The sequence below is a fragment of the Gavialis gangeticus genome, unplaced genomic scaffold (genome assembly GCF_001723915.1).
Source record: "Gavialis gangeticus isolate Ggan-Ray unplaced genomic scaffold, GavGan_comp1, whole genome shotgun sequence".
Lineage (NCBI taxonomy): Eukaryota > Metazoa > Chordata > Crocodylia > Gavialidae > Gavialis > Gavialis gangeticus.
In genome coordinates, this window is record NW_017729015.1 from 573,403 (window position 1) to 581,413 (window position 8,011).

General features: G+C 47.2%; 1 protein-coding gene across 3 annotated transcripts in view; it reads right to left on the reverse strand.

The window, feature by feature from the left end:
* Positions 1 to 8,011, reverse strand: part of LOC109293964 (cbp/p300-interacting transactivator 3) — a 43,719-nt gene that overhangs the window by 7,917 nt on the left and 27,791 nt on the right. Inside the window, exons 2-3 of one of the 3 annotated variants that reach the window (XM_019512117.1) lie at positions 5,801 to 5,896; positions 5,053 to 5,720 (exon numbers count right to left, since the gene is read on the reverse strand). The gene's annotated coding sequence lies outside the window, so the exon portion shown is untranslated. Of the gene's footprint in view, positions 1 to 5,050; positions 5,897 to 8,011 lie in introns of those variants that run through there. The other 2 variants (XM_019512116.1, XM_019512115.1) reach the window with 2 other exon arrangements.

Consider the following 8,011-nt stretch of genomic DNA (forward strand, 5'->3'; position numbering starts at 1 on the left):
TCTGTGTTTACATGCATACAGCTGTCTGCTGGTATGTGCGTGCGTGCATGCGTATTTGTGTAATTTTTGCGAATACATACATACATACATATACATCTATGCATAAATACAAAGTGTGTCTTAGTGTCTGTGCCTGAATGGACAACAGACCAACCATAATTTATGGAGCACCACGGCTACGTCACTCTGACGCTACCTGAATGCCTAACTGCATACTGCAACAGAGAACCTGGGGCTCTTTGTTATTTTAAGAGAGAGAGAGCCCAGGGAGAGCCCCAGGTTGGGGAAGACTGCTGTAGGAGACCTGGTCCAGGGTTGTGAGTGCTACAATAGGACAATGTCTGTGTTAGCAGTAGGAAGCTTATTGCAGTGTTGGTTGCTCCACAGTAGGACTGTAGACTGAACTCCTGCAGGGAAGACAAGGAACTGCTACAGGTAGGCTGCCATGGAGACCAGTTAGTGAGCCTTATTAGATAGCACACCTGGGGCCAGCCCTGTTGAGTCACCTGACTGGAAATGGGCAGGGCATGGGAGAAGGATAAGCCAGAGCCAGAGCCAAGGCAGTCAGTCTGGCCCTGGAAGCTGAAGAACGGGGGGGATGTGTGGGGAGATGCCTGTTGCTGAGAGATGGACTGTGAGCATGCTATGCCTGGAGACAGCCCGTGAAGGGCTGAGGCCCAGTAGCGGACTAAGGCCCATGGCTGGATAGGAGTTTTGGTATATGGCCAGAAGGCTAGAGGTTTAGTTCTAGCCAGAGTACTTTTTAGTTTTAGTCTTAACCGGTGATTTGGGTTTGCGACTGTCAGGGGAAGGCAGCGGTTCCAGTAGTGCCTGAGGGCACAGCAGTGTCTTGAGCCCTACCAGGGGCTAGGGCAGGGGCGCAAAAAATATGGTTCCCCTGGCCCCACCCTTCTCTGCCAATCAGTGGTGAGGGTGGGGCTGCATGATGGGCAGCCCTTTCTACCAATGGCTAGTGAGGGCCAGAGGTGCTGGGTACCCTTGGCCAATCAGGGGGCTTACGCCCCCAAAACATGAAAATACTGTACTTGTCTCAAAATGTGTGTACACACATGACTCTGTATGTAAACCTGTGTGCATGTATAGGCCTCCATATGTGTGCAGACAAGTATATCTGGAAGTGTGCAGGCACTTGTATATGTGTATACAGTTTTGTGTTTTCAGACATAACAGGTGCATCTGTAAGTCTGTATGCACATACATGTGTGTTTGAGTGGATACTTATGTACATGTGCAAACATATGTTTGCAGACATAAATTTGTGTTTGTACTTGTCCATGTGTACATACCAATCTGTGTCTGAATCTGATCAGAACATTTCCACCAATCAGATAACAGCTGGGAGGGGCTTGCTCTGCCCCTGCTCAGAGATGGGGGTAGCAAGGAGCCCCTGGACCTGATTGAAGACGGGGCTTTGCAGGTCTGGCAGACTTCAGGGGCGGGGCTTCCAGTGTAAATAAAAGCCCGGCATGCTCAGCATGCTGGGCAGACATGGTGAGGGATGGCGAGGAGAGAGGAGCTCCGGAGAAGACCATCATCGGGACCCCACCTGAGCCTCGATGGTGCGTGGATTGGTGCACAGTACTCAGGCTCTGGGGGGTGCCTGAGGCAGCTTGAGCCTGCAAACCCGGCAAGCTGCTGAGTGAGGCGGTGCATGGATCGGTGCACGGAGAGCTGGCCCTGGGAGCAGCTTGAGGCTGCTCAAGTTAGCCCCGGCTCTAGGCCAGGTAACCAGAGCCCTGCAGTATGGCTCAGCATTAAACTAAAAGAGCCCCTGTGTCCAGAGCAGGGCCTGGGAAGGGGAAAGATCCCCAGCGTGAGGCTGGGAACCGGAGCCAGTGGGGGCCTGGCTCCCATAGGAGCTCCCTGAGTGCCCAGCACGGGGCCCAGGGCCCAGAGGGAAGGACCCTCAACTCAAGGCCGACAGCTCCAGGAGGCCTGTGATGGTGTGGGGACACAGAGGCCAGATTGACAGCCCCCAGAGGAAGGACCGTGAGTTACCGGGAACCTGAGCCCCACAGGGGAGGTGTCCCCGGGCAAGGGACCCTGGGAGGAGTGGGCAAGGGGGAAGGCCCCACACACCCTCCACTCTCCAGGGTCAGAGGGGAGGAGACCCCAGATATACACTGGGGAGGGTTCTGTGGAACCCCCAGGGGGCCTAGCGGGAGAAGACCCTATCCCATTTGAGGGACCAAGTGGTTGGAACCCAGATAGGGTGTGTCTAATATCTGGTATAGTTACGTTTCCTATTTGGTATCTATTGTTATTGTTGGTGTTATAAATAGTTGGGTATATTAATTCTGTATAATGGGCTCTGTAAGGATGTCTTTATTAGCTAATGCATTTGTGGTAGAAACTTGCTGGATTGACTGTCCTGGGATTCACCCCTCTTCTGGGACTGAGGCACAAGTACTTACCCGAATGCCCTCCCTAGGGCAGACTTCCTCTTACTAACAGAACTTTATATGTATATTTGTATCTATACCTGTAATTGTATCTATCTTAAAGAATTTTGTATAGAAATGTTGGTAACTCAATAAATTGTATATAGTTAAGAACTTTGGGCCTGAGCTAACTCTATAGAGGAAAGAGGGATCCGCTCAAAATTCTGGCATCCCTCTCACAGCACCCCCTCCTGCCTACCCAACCTACCCAACTGAGAATAGGGCACACCCTTGGGTGTACCCAGGTTATGTGTGTATGCCGTAAGATGTGTATTTGTATGACTACATATGTTTCTGTGTGCATAACTGCATTTGTATTTGTACCTAAACTGCACATGCATGTATGCCATGTATGTATGCTTGTATTGTATTTTTATGAATGTGTGTATATATGCATATGTGTGTTTTTTCATGCACATTTGTGTGTCTAAATCTGAGGCATGTTTGCATCTGTACTTGTATGCATGAAGATGGTTGTGCTTGTGCTTATCCATGTGTTTGTATGCAATAAGGGCCAGAGTCTATTATGCCTTTTGGGTGTCTAAGGATGGGGACACATGTAACAACTGAACTATTCTAAAATGTTATTGATTGGGAACTGGTTCACAATTGTTGCAGGTCAGAGGTGCCCACACATACAGTGCTTCAGTATTCTAGATAGTACAGTCATCTTTTAGGCACTGAAGTGCTGGGGCTCTGACACCAACAGTTAGGAGTGAGCACCCAGCCATAACTGAGAGTCCCGGAGTTGGAAGACCTGTAGCTGAAGGGCATTTTCACTTTTCTGCTTTCCCTCCCATCTTAAACATGAATTCAGTCAAGTTCAATAAACTGGGCTTGACCAAACTGAGGTGTGATCAAGGTTGTCTCGGGGGGGGGGAGGGTGCAAATCAGGGTGACTGCCCTGGGCCCTGCGCTTTGCGGGGGGCCCTGTGAAGCTGGGCAGAGCAGCTGTGGCAACTCTACGCCGCTGGTTTCACATCTGGCTGCTCAGCACCATCCCCCTTCGCTGCTGAATCCACTGCCCCGGGCCCTGCACCCTGCTCGGGTCATCTCTGGGTGTGATTGCCTGACCTGGAGTGTGGGAAATGAGGGAGTGCTTGGTTCCAAGCCTTGGGTTCCCAGGGTCTGGGGGACATGATGAGGGGGTATAGTCAAGTAGGGAGTGAGGACACAGCTGGTTATTAGAATGATAGTTTTTATCTGAACAAACAGTGCAAGGGAGCTCATTGATTAACAAGTGCCAACAAAAGAAGAAAAAAAAGGAGGGGGCACAGTAAATTTCTTCTGGTTATCGGATGTCTGTCTGTGGCAGTGTGGGATGTCTGAAGGTCCAACCAGACTTGCATTATAGAACACTAAGGCTGCTTGCAGACATTAAAAAAAACACAACATGACAAACAGCGCTTTATTTTAACCTCTGCACACCCCCATGCTGAGCCCAGTACATGGCCAGACAGGCATCACGTTAGTGGGACCCAGCTCGCTTAACATCTGCATAGATTGGGCACTTTAGTAGGGCTTTTTGGGTGCTTTTATCTAATATCTGATTGAATCAACTTTAGAGAAGTGTCAAAAAGCCCCACTGAAGCCTGTGATCTATACAGATACTGTGGAACCAGGTTGAAGTAATGTGCTGCTGCTTCCAGTAAAGTGTGGGTTGTTTTTGTTTGTTTGTTTTTAATGTCTGCAAGCAGCCTTAGTATCCACACACAGAATTGATCCAGTTCACGTTGAAATGTTTCAAAAGAGTACTTTATTTTCCACTTTTGAGCCATTTCAGGCAGTTAAAGTGGGTTTAACAGGTTTATATGTCTATCTGTTTCAGGTCAAACTGCATTTAAACTGATTTGTGTTACATGTGTCCTTACTCTTAATAGACTTAAGTATCTAAGTGTGATTCTATTCTGTGCTGTTCAAGCCCTGAAAATCCATTAATATGCCTCTCTTGTAACTCCTTGTCATCTCACCCTTAATACTGAATCACAAAAAAGCAGAGAGGAGGAAGAAGATCCATCTTTTGTACCCTCTTTTCAGGGACTTCAGCAGGATGGAATAGAATTGCACTCATGTGCCTAAATCCACTTATGTGCCTAATATGTGGAATAAAATCTGGCCCCAAGTCTCTAAATGTAATTCCATTTCAATATGTGCAGCAGCTCCAAAACTGTTTCAGTGTCTAGATTCTTTAGGACAAGGAAAAGAAATTACATAAGCTGGTTTAAGTGATCAGAAACTGGTTCAAATCTGTAACACAACAGAAGTTCAGTGCACATAAACCACTTTCAAAATGTCTGAAACTGGTTTAAGATAAACCTGGATGGATGTATTATCAGATTTAACTGATTTAGGTTAAATCAGTTTATTGAACTTCTGTCCCAGATCCCCTCCAGATTCAAGTTAACTCACAGGCCCCCAGAATCCCAAGATGCTTTGCACTTCCCCTGCAAACTCCTCTTTGCTTAGTGGCCAGGTCAGACTGGGCCACTGCAGGCATGTGTCTGCATTTCTGGAATCAAGTGAATGCTGGTTCACCTACCTATTGGTGCAATCTATGCAGTTTAGACTAAACTGCAAAGATTGAATCAACTCAGCCTTTGGTTTTTTGACTGTCTGTACTTAGTCTAGTTGTCTAATTCTGCCTGAGCTCTGTTGTGATCCAGTTCCATTTTGGGAAGCTCATAAACACCACCTAAGTTCCCAAATCATTCAATAGTAAAAAACCCACATAGAGTAATTGTTTGACGTCATGGTGGTGGTGGTCATCTTTTGCTCAATGCCCTAATGATTAAGGCATTTTCCCAGGACATGGGAGAGACTGATTCTTGATCCTTCTCAGATTAAGACGATTCAAACCTATATCTCCCATTTCCCAGGAAAGTGCCCAAACCACTAGGCAATATCTAGGTAGGCCTGAGGGCATCGTCAGTCCTTCCTGTTGAAACCTGTAAGGAATACAAGAGTCATGGAGTCAGAAGGAATCTGTGCAAGAGGGAAAGTGACTTTTTTGCCATTTTTTTCTGATGACTATTGCAAAATACACAAGCAGCACTGAGGACACTTAACATTCAGAAGACAAAAGTCCTCCATCAACAAGATCTTAATAAGCAGCCCCCAGCTCCAGTAATTCAGATTCCTGGTGAAACTCTGGAGAATGTTCAGTATTTCCCATACCTCAGAAGCCATCTCTTGCATAAGGCTTACATTGACGAAGAAATCCAACGTCACCTCAAATATGCAAGTGCAGCCTTTGGATGCCTGAGGAAACAGGTGTTCAAAGATCATGACATCAGATCCGAAACCAAGCTTTTGGTTTATCAAGCAGGTGTAATCTCCACCTGACTGGACAGAGCGGAGACGTGGACAATGTACAGGAGACACCTCAAGTCATTGGAGACGTACTATCAATGCTGCCTTCGGAAGATTCTTCAAATCTAGTGGGAAGACAGATGCACGAACATTAGCATCCTCTTGCAAGCAAACACACACAAGCATTGATGCAATGATCATTCAACATCAATTTTGTTGGGTTGGCCATGTCATCTGGATGTCTGACTCCAGACTCCCAAAGCAGATTCTATTCTCCCAGCTCAGTCAAAGCATGCACTCAAAAAGAGGGCAGAGAAAGCCCTGCAAGGATGCCAACTTGAAAAAAGTGGACATCAACATCAGCTCATGGGAGACTATCACCCAGGACCACCCCAAATGGAGAAAGAGTCTGCTGCAAGATTCTCAGTACTTTGAAACCTAATAATGACAACAGAAGATGGAAAAGCAGGAGTGGCAGAAAATGCATGTTCCAGACCAAATCAAGAATCCAGAGCCTCCCACCCCACACAGAAACATGTGCCCAAATTGCAACAGAGTCTGATCCCAAATTGGCCTTGTCAGCCATATTCGGACCCACAGATAGGACAATCATGGAAGTCGGTCATCCTCAACTGTGAGGAATTTCCAAAGGAGAAGAAGAAACAGCATTGGGAACAGGGGCCAAAAACCAGGGCTCCCCCCTCTTAGGAGGGTGCATTCTGACCGTAACAAGTAAGCAGATTAAGTAACTTTAAAAGAAATTGAATACATATGGGTGTAAGCAGATAATTTAACTCTTTCAGGTCCTCTCTACACACTGTACAGAAGGAAATAAAGTCACCTGCCCAGGCCATGCCTGTAACGGAGTCAGGGACTCCTGTTACTTTAAGAGGAGAAAGCAGTAGGCTAAAGCACAGGTTTTCAAGCTTTTTCTTATTGCATACCCCCTTCCAGTTTTACCAGCTGCACGCATACCCGTACCAGCATACAGTTTATATTTTAACCCCTTAAATGCCAATTATTATTATAATGAAAATTAAATCTGCCATTACACAATTGCTCCTGAGGACCCCCCAGAGATGTCTTGCATACCCCAGGGGTACATGTACTACAGTTTAGGAACACCTGGGCTAAAGCATTCAGCAGGAGATAGCTGAAATGGGGCAAGCTGCATTTTGGATAAGCAGCTGGGAGAGACAGCCCAGCAGTAGGGATGCAGACCTCGAGGCCTAGTACTGCTAGGTAACCAGGGAGGTCTGCAGGGCCAAAGCTGCTTGTTAGGCTGACCAAAAACAACTGTGCCCATTTTCAAAGGCAGCAGGCAGATGACTAGAAGGGGCAAGGCTTGGCTGTACATAAGCCCAGCTTCTGGGCTGGGGCTGGCAGTCCTCTGCTTTAGGCTGCAGGAGAAAGAGCCGACGGCAGAGCTGGCTGTCAAATATCCTGTGAGCTGGGGGATCAAGTCAGCTCCTGGGGGGACTGGGGCAACTGTTATAGCCTTGAGGGCATTTGGGATGAGTTGTAACCAGAAGGTTAACACTTTGTTGCAGTTACTATTATTTTTTTGCATGTTTATGTTTAAACACTAGAGGACTACATATATAAACAGCTATACCCTGTACAGGAGAGATCATGCTGAAAAAAGGGGCGGGGTGTAGCTCTCTGTGTGAAGAAGAGCTACATATCCCTACAAGCTGAGATTGGCACTCAAGGAGGATGACTGGAGACCTTCTGGGTTGGAATATAAGGCGGATGTGGTGAAGGGGATACAATGGTAGGAGCCTACTACAAACCTCCAAATCAGGAACAAGAAGAGCTTGACCATGAATTTGCCAGGGAACTGGCCGAGGCTGCACACTCTTGGTGCATGGTTGTCATGGGAGACTTCAACTACCTGGACAACTCATGGGAAGAGCACTCAGTCAAATCCGATTGGTCCCAAAGCTTCCTCACATGCGTGGATGAGCTTTATCTGTCTCAAGAAGTTTATGGGCCAGCAAGAGTTAAGGTGCTGCTGGACCTGGTACTGGCCAAAGGGGATGATCTAATCAGTGATCAGGAATTGAAGTGAAGCTGGGTGACTGGAAAAGGGCCAATGTGGTTCCCATTTTCAAAAAAAGGAGGAAGGAGGACCCAGGAAACTATAGGCCACTTAGTCTTACCTCGATCCTGGGTAAGCATTTTGAGAGAATTATTCTGGCACATGTCCGCGAGGGGCCAGCAGGGGAGATTATGCTTAG